Here is a 12,617-nt window from a genome sequence, read left to right as displayed (position 1 = left end):
CAGGGCTCCCAGCAGTCTGTGGAAACACGCAGCCCAAATCTCTGGCTAGCAGGCCATTCCCCTTCTGGTTTCAAAGCTTCCCTCACAATTGCACCTTCATTTCTCAGCCTGAAAATGTCTCCTTAACTTAACTACCTCTTCCAACCTTACTCAGTCTCTCCAAAGAGCGCCATCTTTTTCCTGGCCGGGCACTTGAGTCTCTCCCTGGCAGAGGCTCAGGCCGCCTGCCTCGCCTGCCCATGTTCTAAGGGGTCCCTGAGGGCAGACGCAAAGATTGGCCAGAAGAGGCTGGGACTGGCCATGTGCCCCCATAGCTGCTCGGCAAGTGTGTTCACCTGCGTACACACACACACACACACACACACACACACACACACACAGAGCCCTGCCCAGTGGCTGTAACTGTTCAGAGGGGGCTGATAGATGAGCAGGAGGGATCCATTGGTTTTGCTGTGGGCCCTGGACCTTGGAGGTGCAGCATAACTGCTCCACCCTTCTGCTCAAAAGGCCCCATGTCACCAATTATGTCTGGTCTCCTTCCCCTCAGATGACCATCTCCCATCCATGACTGGCTCTGAGTCTCTTGGATGCTGTGTCTCCTCATAGGGGGGTGTTGCTAGAAAGTGGGCCTGTTCCCCCCACCAGGGTCTTTTCTGCCTGGCTAAAGAGGCAGCTTTCACTGGGCAGGAAGACACATGGGTAAATTCATATACTGCGCTTCTCCTCAGGTTTATGTTCCCAAGACAGTTTATTTAAATAAGGGTTCTTGCATGGAATACAGCGCTCCAAGAACAAAACTGTTTTTATTCTACAAAAGAACCAGAGTAAAAGACAGCCTGGTGAGCTAACGTGGCCTTGGGAAGAAAAGAAACATCAGACATGCATTTCCTAATGCTGCTTTTGGCATAGTGGGTTTGGGTTGGGACATATACACAATGCCAAACATCGATTCCAAAACTAAAACACTCAAGCACTCGCCTTCTAGGCCAACAGTTTTCAAACTGTTTTACAATGACCGCGCCCCATTGTAAGCCTTTCCCAGGAGCCCTGTGGTTGAAGAGTGGGTGGGGAGCCCAGAGCCCACCTCTCTGTGATCCCTCCAGACCCCTTCTCGAATCTCACGAATCTCACGTCATTCCCTCTGGTGCCTCAAAGAGCCTCTGGTCTGCTGGGAGCACATTTGAAAACTTCTGCTGGTCTTAAAGATGAACTGGATTAAGTCTTGACACCGAATTGATCCAGGTTCAGATAAATTCCAGGTGACATAGTAAGGGATGTAAAGGTCTTAGGAGAGCCAGGTTTCTCGGAGCTCATTTGCAGCACTCCCAGCCCTGGGCAACCTTCCCCACACCACTGTGCAGGTCTTGGAGCCCGCACAGGCTTCTCTGCATTTAGCTTATCATTTCTATCACCCACTGCTGTTTTTTTCTAGCCCAGTCTGGAGTTAGAACTATGGGAAGCATTGAAATCCAACAGCCTAAGTTCCCTTTGGTGTAGGGACTGTGCTGGTCTAAATAATATGTTAATTCAGTGCACAGTTATTAAGTCCTTACTGGGAGCTGCCCGGTGTCCAGGCACTGAAAATTCAACAGTGGGGGAAAAGAGTGACATAATCCCTGTTTCCATGACACTTAGAGTTGAATGGGGACCAGATAATTACATTACAGAATGTGTAATTGCAAATTACCTTTTGTGCTCTTAAGGACAGAAACATGACTCTAGGAGAGAAGATGACAATTGGTGGTGGTGCTAATGTCGATGATGATGATTGTGGTGATGATGATGTCAGTGATGTCAGCGATGATGGTGGTGATGTCACTATGATGGTGGTGATGTCAGTGATGACGTTGGTGATGTCACTGATGATGGTGATGTCAATGATGGCAGTGGTGATGTCAGTGGTGATGGTGCTGATGTCAGTGGTGATGGTGATGTCAGCGATGATGGTGGTGATGTCACTATGATGGTGGTGATGTCAGTGATGGCAGTGGTAATGGCAGTGGTGATGGTGGTGATGTCAGTGGTGACGTTGGTGATGTCAGTGGTGATGGTGCTGATGTCAGTGGTGATGGTGCTGATGTCAGTGGTGATGGCGCTGATGTCAGTGGTGATGGCGGTGATGTCAGTGGTGATGGTGGTGATGTCAGTGGTGATGGTGCTGATGTCAGTGGTGATGGCGGTGATGTCAGTGGTGATGGTGCTGATGTCAGTGGTGACGTTGGTGATGTCAGTGATGATGGTGGTGATATCAGTGGTGATGGTGCTGATGTCAGTGGTGATGGTGCTGATGTCAGTGGTGATGGTGCTGATGTCAGTGGTGACGTTGGTGATGTCAGTGGTGATGGTGCTGATGTCAGTGGTGATGGCAGTGATGTCAGTGGTGATGGTGCTGATGTCAGTGGTGACGTTGGTGATGTCAGTGGTGATGGTGGTGATGTCAGTGGTGATGCTGCTGATGTCAGTGGTGATGGTGCTGATGTCATTGGTGATGGTGCTGATGTCAGTGGTGACGTTGGTGATGTCAGTGGTGATGGTGCTGATGTCATTGGTGATGGTGCTGATGTCAGTGGTGACGGTGATGTCAGTGGTGATGGTGGTGATGTCAGTGGTGATGGTGGTGATGTCAGTGATGATGTTGGTGATGTCAGTGGTGATGGTGCTGATGTCAGTGGTGATGGTGCTGATGTCATTGGTGATGGTGCTGATGTCAGTGGTGATGGTGCTGATGTCAGTGGTGACGGTGATGTCATTGGTGATGGTGCTGATGTCAGTGGGGATGGTGCTGATGTCAGTGGTGATGGCGGTGATGTCAGTGGGGATGGTGCTGATGTCAGTGGTGACGGTGATGTCAGTGGTGATGGTGATGATGTCAGTGGTGATGGTGGTGATGTCAGTGGTGATGGTGCTGATGTCAGTGGTGATGGCGGTGATGTCAGTGGAGATGGTGCTGATGTCAATGATGATATGATGGTGGTGATGATGATGGTGGGTGGGATGAGTTATGATGTCAGTAATGATGGCGGTGAATGATTGTGTTAGTGATGTCACCTGAGGACAAGAGTGGCACTGTCAATGATGCTACTTGTAATGGTGATGTCAGCAATGGTATATGATTGGTGGCAGAGGTGGAAATGTAAGTTTTGATATTGATAATGGGGATGTCAGTGAGGTTAGTGGTTATCAGTGATATTAATGTCAATGGTGTCATGGGTTAGTGACAGAGGTGTGATGTGGTGTGATGGTGGTGGAAGTAACTAGGATGTCAGTGATGATGCTGGCTATTGGTGGTGGCGTCAATGGTGTCGTAGGGTTGGTGGCAGAGGTATGATATCATTGTTGATGGTGGTGGTTGTGGTGATATCAGTGGTAGCATTAATGGCAGAGGTGTGATACCAATTCTGGCAATGTTGGAGATGAAGATGGTGGTGCTGGTAGTGCTTTCATTCAGTCAACAAAAAACTGACTGTCTACAATGGCCATCTCTGTATTCATATTGGTGGTGATATTGGTTGTGATGGTAGTCATGGTGAAAATGAAACAGTGATAAATTCACTCTGGAAAAACTACTGCCTAACACTCTTCCAATACGATAATTTTAAATGAGCCATAGTGGCCATGAGTGTAGAGATCAAGAAAATGGAAGCACCTACGCTCTATCCAAGGTTTCCAAAACTTGGTCCTCAACCTGATATGAAAGCTTGGATAGGCTGTGACCTCAGCCCACCTCTCTCCCCTTTTCTCTTGTTCCAAGCCTCTTCCTTGGGGATCATTTGTTCCCACTTCTCTAGCCACCTAGAATGACCTCACGCCCAGTCTTTGTTCTTAGAACCAGGATAATTGCTCTCCACCCATTAATAGATTCACAAGGCAGCATGTATAAAGATCTAAGTTCTCTGGGCCCTAGTGTCTGTGTTTTAGACTCAGAGAGGGAGAAAAGAGGTGGGCTCTGTACCCACCCTCAGACTGACCAGACCTTTGTCCAGCGAGGGGGGAAGACTCCTCCTATCTTTAGCGGGAGGACATAGCCAGTGGGCAGGGCCTCCACTGCCCAGGATTTGAGGTTGGAGCACTGGCCTCTCAAAAGAAAAAGGGAGAAAGGAAGAGGGTGGTAGGGAGTGAAGAATGTAAAGTTTTAGAAAATTCGGGATGTAGTTAAATCGGAGGGAATGTGAGCTTTCTTTCTCAACTAATTAAAGATCATCAGTCATGTTAGGGAGCATCAGCAGTGCTGGCTGAACATGGCAAAGTGACGGATGATACTCATGCACTGATCCTCAAGGCCGATGCTTCTCACTGATGAGTTTCCCAGACCATTCCCCATCCCAGCCCCCCACACACGCATGCTCACATACACACTGCTGTACACTCACCCTGCAGCCTGGGCATCCCTGATGGATTTGTTACACTGATAAGATGTAACTATGTTAGAAACATCTTGTTCTCTGTCTTCCAGAAAAGTCAAGATGTTCAGATCCATTTACACCAAAGGAACTACTCCCCGTTACTGCACCACACACACACACATACACACACACACATACACACATACTTTGTCACCAAGTCCTGCCAGTCCTATCACTACATAGACCATTTGCTCAGTCCTGCAACTGCTGGGGGAAGGAAGGTAGCTTGACCACGCCCTCTGACCCCTTTCCCTCCCGGTGGACACAGGTCAGGCTCTGCAAGTCCAGAGCTCATTAGCGCTGGGGCCTGAGCTGCCTCCTTAGTGCAATAGCCGGGAGGGGCTATCCTAGCTCTGGTGCTCCTGCTACCGTCACCACCAACCCCCTTGAGACGACTCATGACCCAGAATCTGGAGCTGCAGCCCCCACCCCAAAGGATAAATCTTCCCCAATTGCACACTCTCACTGGCCCCTTAGGGCCCCTTAGAAATTCTTTCTCCAGGATGGGGGCTGGGCTGGGGCTCTGCAGTTACAAGGAAATCGATGTGCAGGGATGATAGTAAGGAACCGAGGGGGGCTGCCACATCTTTCTGTCAGGCATGGAAAGAGCAGCCGCAAATCTGGGAGGCTGGAATGGGAGAAGAAGGGTGGAGGAGGGCTGCACAAAAATAGCCCCCCTTCCCATCCCTGCCCCCGCAGGCCCCTCTCTGGACCAGCCACAGTCAGGGAAACAGAATGGATGGAGACCAAGGCAGAGATAGGAAAATTCCCCATCAGTGTCAAGTGCTGTCCTGCCACACATGGGCCACCAGCCACATGGTCCAGGAGGAGAAAGGAGCTACTTCTGAGACCTCACCAACAGCACTAGCATCCAAACTGTTCTGCCAGCCCTGGGGCTAGGTGAGCCTACAGTGCAGAGAAGATTAGCAGCACCTGGAAATGAGGGAGGTGGGTCACAGGCAGGGCCACAGCAGGGTGGCATGGGAGAGCCACAAGCAGTAGCTTTTTAATCTCAGCTGCACATTAGAATCACCAGGGAGCTTTTTAAAAATAACCCAGGCCCAGGGCCCACCAATAAAATCAGAATCTCAGGGGGTGAGCCAGGGCACTGGTACTTTTAAAAGCTGCCATGTGACTCCAATGTGCAGTCAGTGATGGGGACCCTGTGCTTAGAACAGGCAGCTGATGGAGGGGGTTAGTGGTTCAACACCCACCTGCACAGGATGGGCAGGGACTTGCCCAAGGTCACACAGCAAAAGGAGTGCAGCCTGGAGACGGCAGGAGTGGCAGTGCAGGGCACTATTCTGAACTGATACTGAGGAGCAGAGCTTATCTCTGCAGCCAACCCCCAACATCTCTCCACCCTGGACCACAGCAAAGCTTTGGGCTGCCCTCTCCCCACTGGCTCTTAACCAGACCTCCCTACCTCCCCACCTTAGAGCCTTCAGCTGAATGAGTCTAGAATTAAGCATTCCACGTTCTTTTCTAAACCAGCACATAAAAGAATCTCTTTAGGGAATTAATAAGTGCCCAAGTCTCCAAGGCCTGACCCTCATCTGCAGTGATATGCAAATGGCCCTGAACACCCACAGTGCAGCACTCAGAAGTTGGGAGCAAATGTATGCAATCATTATGCAAACAAGGGCAGCCCCAGGTTAATGGCGGTCTTCAACCAGACAGCTGCTGTCTCTCTAGGCACAGGCTTGGCTTACAGGGAAGGCTGAGCTGCCCTCCTGACAGAAGCATCTTGAGGAAGGGTGGAGAGCATAGGTTGTTCTGACACCTGGCTTGCTGATGGTCTCCTCTGAGAAACCTAGATGGGGCGTCTGGCAGGCAGAAGAATGTTCTCTGACTGGGCTCCTTTCCCAAGTCCCAGGTAATGGCAGATGCTGAACTCTGGGGAAGAGCGTGGTGACAGGGATGGTGGGGGTGGTAGAGGTACTAGGAGAGATCATGTGGAGATGATAGGGTTGAAAATAGCTGAGATGGCAGAGGTGGAGACGAGGGTGGGGGAGTCCCTGGTAACGGTGGTGATGAGGTGAAAATGGGCCTGGAGAAAAGGGTAGCATGGCGGCGGAGAGGTAAACATAATGGAGGTCATGGCAGTGGTGGCAGTAACGGCGGAAGTGACATCAGTGACATCGGATGTGAAGCTGTGGGTGAAGGGGCGATGACAGGGTAGTGCTGGCAATAGTCATGGTGGGGAAGCTGACAATGAAGCGGTGAGGCTGGCGGAAGTGAGGAGGAGGAGGAGAATAGAAAGGACAGCACTGGCGGGTGATGGCAGTGATAAGTGAACATGATATGGTGCCGTCACAGAGGCAGCGGCAGAGTGATGGGGGCAGCGGTCACTGCAGTGACCAGTAAGAGATGAGGGTGATGGAGAATGACCAAGAAAGTGAAGATGATGAGGGGGAGTTGCTAAAGAAGATGGGTTCTCAAAACTCTTGAGCTCAATAGAGGAGGGTGTTAGAGAACCTGTCAGAACAAAGGCAGGGAGGAGGGGAGAAAGAATCTGAAGAGGAGAAACCAGGTGTGCTGTCATGGGGAAACGGAGTATGAGGCCCCCTCCCACAGACCTAAAGGAAGCTCAGAGACAACTCCCAGCTGCTCTCGCTCCTCAGCAATGTCTTAGCTACACACCCCAGTTCCACTCAGTGAGGGTGGCAGGCTTGAGGTCTGCAAGTGACCAGGGGGGTGACCTGGGGTTGAAGAAATCATAGCCAGTGGGCCTCAGTTTCTCCCTCTATGAAATGGGAGGAAGTGTAAAAACAAGTGAATGTGTGAGTTTGTTCCCTCCTTCTGGGGCGGCAGGGCCCCTGTGGCTGACCAGCTATGCTTTGCAGTGGCATGAAGCTGCCTCCTTGAGGGCGGGGAAGGGAGGGTTGGGTGTCAGAAAATGGAGAGCACGTGGCAACTGGAGGTTGGAGGACACTGATGAATGTCTTCTCAGGAGAAGGTGACACTCCTGTCACTCCTCCTCTGTGGCCCAGTTCCTCTCCACTTGTCTGTCACCCTCACCTCATGGTCACTACAATGATGGCCACCAGAGCTATCCGCCTAACACTATCCTCAGCTCCATTTGCCTCCTGGGAAGCCACACCCTAAACAGGCTGCAGAGTGAATGGCTTCGCCCCCAGGATCTGGAGTCAGACTCCAAGTAATAGTTATGTGACCCTGGACAATATGCTTAACCTCTTTGAGCCTCTTCTTTCTCACCTATAAAAGGAATACAAATATCTACTATACAGGTTGTAGAACAGGTGTCTATAATGTGTTTAGCACAGCAAACTTCAGCTCAAAGAACAGACAGCTGGCAGGTAGACACTGCAGGAGTCGGGTGCGCCGTGATCGTTTGTTTATTCTTTAACCCAAGAAGCAGCAGCCACAGGAGAGAGGGCCTCTCCAGGTCCGTGGCTCCCCACAGCTGCAAGGTACAGCCCGAGCGTGAACCACCGCGTCCGTCCGGTGGAACCGACACCTGCACGCAACGTCCTGCAGGGGGCGCGCCTCTCCCACAGGCCTGGGGTCCGCGGAAGGCCAGGCCGCCGGGAGGAAGGCCCCGCGCAGGCTGGGCGAGGCCCGCGGCCGTCCCGGGGCTCTGGCTGGGGGCGGGGGGAAGACCAGCCCCCTGGCCAGAGCTGCTGTGGGGCCTCAGCAGGGGCAGGGAGATGGAACCTGTTGTTGTTTGTGTCTCTTAGCGGCCCTAAGCCTTGCACTCGGGCTGCAGATTTGCAGATTTGCGAGGCAGCGGCCATAGCTTAGACGGAGGCGCCCGCCGCGTCCCCCGGAGGCATCTCGGGACGATTCCAGAGCAGGGAGCACCGTGCAGGGAGCATCGTGCAGGGAGCACCGTGCCGGGAGCACCGTGCCGTCCTCCACGCTCCCTCTCTTGATTTGGAATCCCCCCCCCCACCACGACCATTACACACCTTGGCCCAGCGTGATTCACTCTGAGTGGTGCTAATCCGCTGACTGGCCCAGCTGACGGCCTGAGAAGAGGGAACCCCCGCTGGGCCACCTCTCAGAACCGTAATGAGGGCCCACTAGACAGGAGCCGGCCCTCGGCCTCCTCCCTAGGCCCACAGGTCGTCCGTCCCCTGCACACACCAGGCGCGGGCACACCCGGGCTGCGGCCGGTCCCACCAGCAGAGGCTCTGCCCCGGGTCCCGTGGGCACGGGCAGCGGCACCGGCCATGCCTCCTGCCACAGGCCAGCACGGGGCCAGCGCTCCCAGCTGCGTGGGGGGCTGGCGCCCCAGGCCGCCTCCCTTTCCTCTAGCCGATAGAAATACACGGTGAGCCACAAATGTAGTTTGTAGTATTTTAATAGCCACATTTAAAATGGAACAGGTGAAAAGATTTATTTAACCAATATATCCATAATATTGTTTCAACATGTAATCAACGTAAAAGATTATTCGAGGTTTTTACATTCTTTTTTTGTACTAAGTCTTGAAAAATCCGGTGTGTATTTTACACTTCCAGCACATCTTACCTGGGACAAGCCACATTTCAGGTGCTTAGTAGGCACATGTAGCTTGTGGCTTGTGTATGGGACAGTGCACGTTAGACAGTCACTTCTGGTTCCCAATCTCAGTAAGTTTGTGTTGATTGTCTGGCTTGCAGGCCCACAGTCTCCTGGGAATCCTGCAGCAGCAGTCGCTGAGGGGTCTGAGGACTTTCAGGGTCTCTCCCTGTGTCCCCAACAAGGGAGACTTGGGAGCATCCTGTTGGCCTTGAGGTGTGTGTGTGTGTGTGTGTGCGCACGTGTGATGCTAAATGCCAGTCTGGACCAGGTGGAACCATGGAAGCTTCTGAGCCAGGGAGGGAATGCAGTGAAGTGTGGGTTGGAGCCCATATAAAAAGGACCAAGAAGGAAAAGTTGAGTAAGGAAATTGCCACTCACGGTTGGGAATAAAGAGAACTTGTGACCTTTATTCCCTCTGTGGCTGGTTCCAGAGAGCTCAGCCGGGTGGGGTCCACAGAGAGAAGTGGGCTGAAGGCTTTGAGATGAGAAGCCCAAGAGTCCCCAGGTGCACCTACCAAGGGATTCCAGCGGCTTCTGGAACTGTGACTCTTGAGTTGGGTGAGGTTTTGCTTCTCACTCCCCTTCTGAACTCTGGTCTCCAGGGTCTGAGGGCTGTGCTGTGAGCCCTGGGTTCCTGCAAAGCCAACAAATTCCCAGCCCACTGTGGACCGATGCAGTGCTTCTGTGAGAATTTTAAAAGGCTGTCCTTCTGGAAACATGCAGTCCCTTGACAGATGGTGCCTTGTGCCAAAACATGCCGAGTGTGGGCATGTTTTCACCCCTACGTCGCCCTTGGCCAAGATGCAGCACACAAACCGTATGACCATACGCAGCAGTCCTGCACGATTCCCAGCATTGAGGGAACCTGTACAAACGTGACAAGTCGCACTTGAAAACCACAATGAGTCCCTCCCCCTCATGCCCCAGATCAGGGTCTCAGAGCTATGAGGGGACTGGATAGTAGGGAGGTACAGGTGGGGAGAACGCGCTGGGCCCAGGGGGTCAGAGGCTGACAGGCCCAGCTACAAAGCCCGCTATGTCTTGTCTCCTTGGAGCCCAGGGAACACAACCCTAGGAGGGAGGCAGGACAGAGACTAGAGTACCATTACAACAAAACTAAACTAAACGACCCAGGTTAGGAAACCTGCTCAACAAGGCGCAGCTAATAACCAAGTGGGGGTGATGAGGCAGAATCACAGGGCCGTGATGAGGCACCAGGCAGATGTAGGGAGTGTCCCGGCCCTGACCTTGGGCATTCATTTCACCTTTCTGAGTACCCACTTGCTCATCGGTAACATGGAGATAACTAGAGCTCTTCCTAGGATTTAAGACAGCAATGCATGGGAAGCGCTTAGTGACAGTTCTAGAAACTGGGATGAAGACCCCAGTTTCTTGCTCAGGGAGAGATGTGGACATACTGCGGAGCTCCACAATAGATGAGGATGTCCAGGATGTCAGAAAGTTGCCGAAGTACCAAGCCTGCGACCAAAGGAAGAAGGCTCCGCCACAGCTGTGGGAGGCTGAACTGCACCCCAGGCCCCTCAGGACCAGGTGAGCTGGCCTGCTGGGGGCTCACGCGGTCCCTCCCCAGGAGCTGCTCCATACAAGGCCAAGTTCCTGCCCGGGGCAGCCCCTTGCTGTGACTCTGTGGATCATGGGCCAGGATCACCTGGGGTGGCCCTGGAGAGCGTGAGGCGTCATGTGTGCCCGCAGCTGTGCAGCCAGCTTCGCTCCCCGCAGGTGAGGGGGCAGCCCCCCACTCAACCTGCGTCCTTGAGTCTGCTTCCCCTGTATATGCCTTTCCTCTGAGTGCTGTAACAAATCAGCACAAACTTCATGGCTTCAAACTACACCCATTTATTGTCTTACAGTTCTAGAGGCCGGGACTCTGAAATTAGCCTCAGTGGGCTGCAATCAAGGTGGCAGCAGGGTTTGCTCCTCCTGGAGCCTCTGCTTCCCTGCCTTTTCTAGCTTCTGGGCTTCTGCATTCCTGGACTTCTGGCCCCTTTCTTTTTTTCCCCCCAAAGAACATTTTTTAAAAACTTTTATTTAAGTGAGTTTTTCCAGGACCCATCAGTTCCAAGTCAAGTAGTTGTTTCAATCTAGTTGTGGAGGGCGCAGCTCACAGTGGCCCATGTGGGGATCGAACCGGCAACCTTGTTGTTAAGGGCACCGCGCTCTGAGCCGACCGGCCGCCCCTCGTACTTCTGCTTCCCTTGTCATAGCTCCTACTTCATCCTCTGAAATTCTTGCCTCCCGCCTACGAGGATCCTTGTGGGTACATTTAGGACTCACCCAAATAATCCAGGATAATCTCTCCATCTCAAGATCCTGACTTAATCACATCTGCAAAGTCCCTTTTGCCATATAAGGTAACATTCCCAGGTTCTGGAAATTAGAATGTGGACGTTTGGGATGGGGTAGGGGGCTGCTATTCAGATTACGATACCAAGGAACCAAACCTAAAAAAGTAGCCTTCTCCCTGAAGCTAGAGGCCCAGGGGGACATCCTTATTTCCTTCCAAACATCTTCTTTTTGACGCTCCCCATCAAGAGCAGACAGATTCCAACAAAGAACAGTGGGAGGGATCTGGCGATGGAAGTTCTGCCTCTGGAGGCAGTGAGTCCTAGGGTGTGTGATGATATCCAGCTCCCAGGAAGGCTTGGGGGGGTGGGGGAGTCTTTGAGTTGCAGGACAACGCCCTCTTCTCTCACCGCCTCTGCTCCTCAGTTTTGAAGGTTCGGCTGTCTGTCTCTGGCCTCCACCACGCTCCCTGGTACCTCTGCGGCTGCACACTCCCAGCCTGCGGTATGCAGCGGCCATTGCAAGTCCACAACTCCCCAGACTGTCAGGATGGGTCTTTCTCATTTTCTCACTCCCTTTGATGCCCATCCTGGGGTCAGTGGCCCTGGAGAGCAGAGGTCTCATCTGCTCCCAATCAATCAAATAAATGCTTGCAGCTTGCGGTCATGCTGAGCGAATCCAAGGTGTCAGCTCAGTGCCCTGGCTGTTTTGTCTGAGGGGTGCAGGCTGAGGGGAGCCACTCCCCCGTCTGCTCGCAGCAACCCTCCCCCAGCCCCAGGTGCCTTCCAACAGCTCTCTCTTTTTCCATATTCTTCAAAGTAGTTTATACCCTCTGTATTATGTCTCATTCTCCCATAAGTCAGTCCTCTCTGGCTACTGCCCCTTTCTCTCATGACACCACCCTTCCCAGAGTCACCAGCCACCTCTGTGCTGCCCCGTCCAAAGGCTCAGACCAAAGCCCATCTCTCTTCTGCTCCCCTCTCCCCCACTCCCATTCCCACACCTTAGGCTTCTTGGTCTCTCTTCACAAGGGCATTCTCTGGCCCTGGCCTGAACGTGGACCCCACGTGGGTCAGACTGGAATGCCAGGGGCATGAACATCCCAGGAGGCACCCACAACAAACAAGGGATGAGAGCTGGAGCCTATATACCCCTGCTTCCTTGCCCCTCATGGGACAGTTCTGAGGTGTGTTCTACACATCAGAGGGTCCCCACTGGGACTGGACCCCAGTCGCCCACAGCAGTGGCCTGCTCATTAACACACCCTTGATCGACTTGCCTCTCCATCCTGTCTCACTTCTCTGCTCCTTCACCGGCTTCTTGGAATCATCTTCCAAACAGTGACTTCACCCAAATCCTTGTCAAAATGCCTGTTTTGGG

Source organism: Rhinolophus hipposideros (genome assembly GCF_964194185.1).
Source record: "Rhinolophus hipposideros genome assembly, chromosome: 5".
Lineage (NCBI taxonomy): Eukaryota > Metazoa > Chordata > Mammalia > Chiroptera > Rhinolophidae > Rhinolophus > Rhinolophus hipposideros.
The sequence above is the reverse complement of the archived record's forward strand: the minus strand, read 5'-3'. Positions refer to the sequence as shown.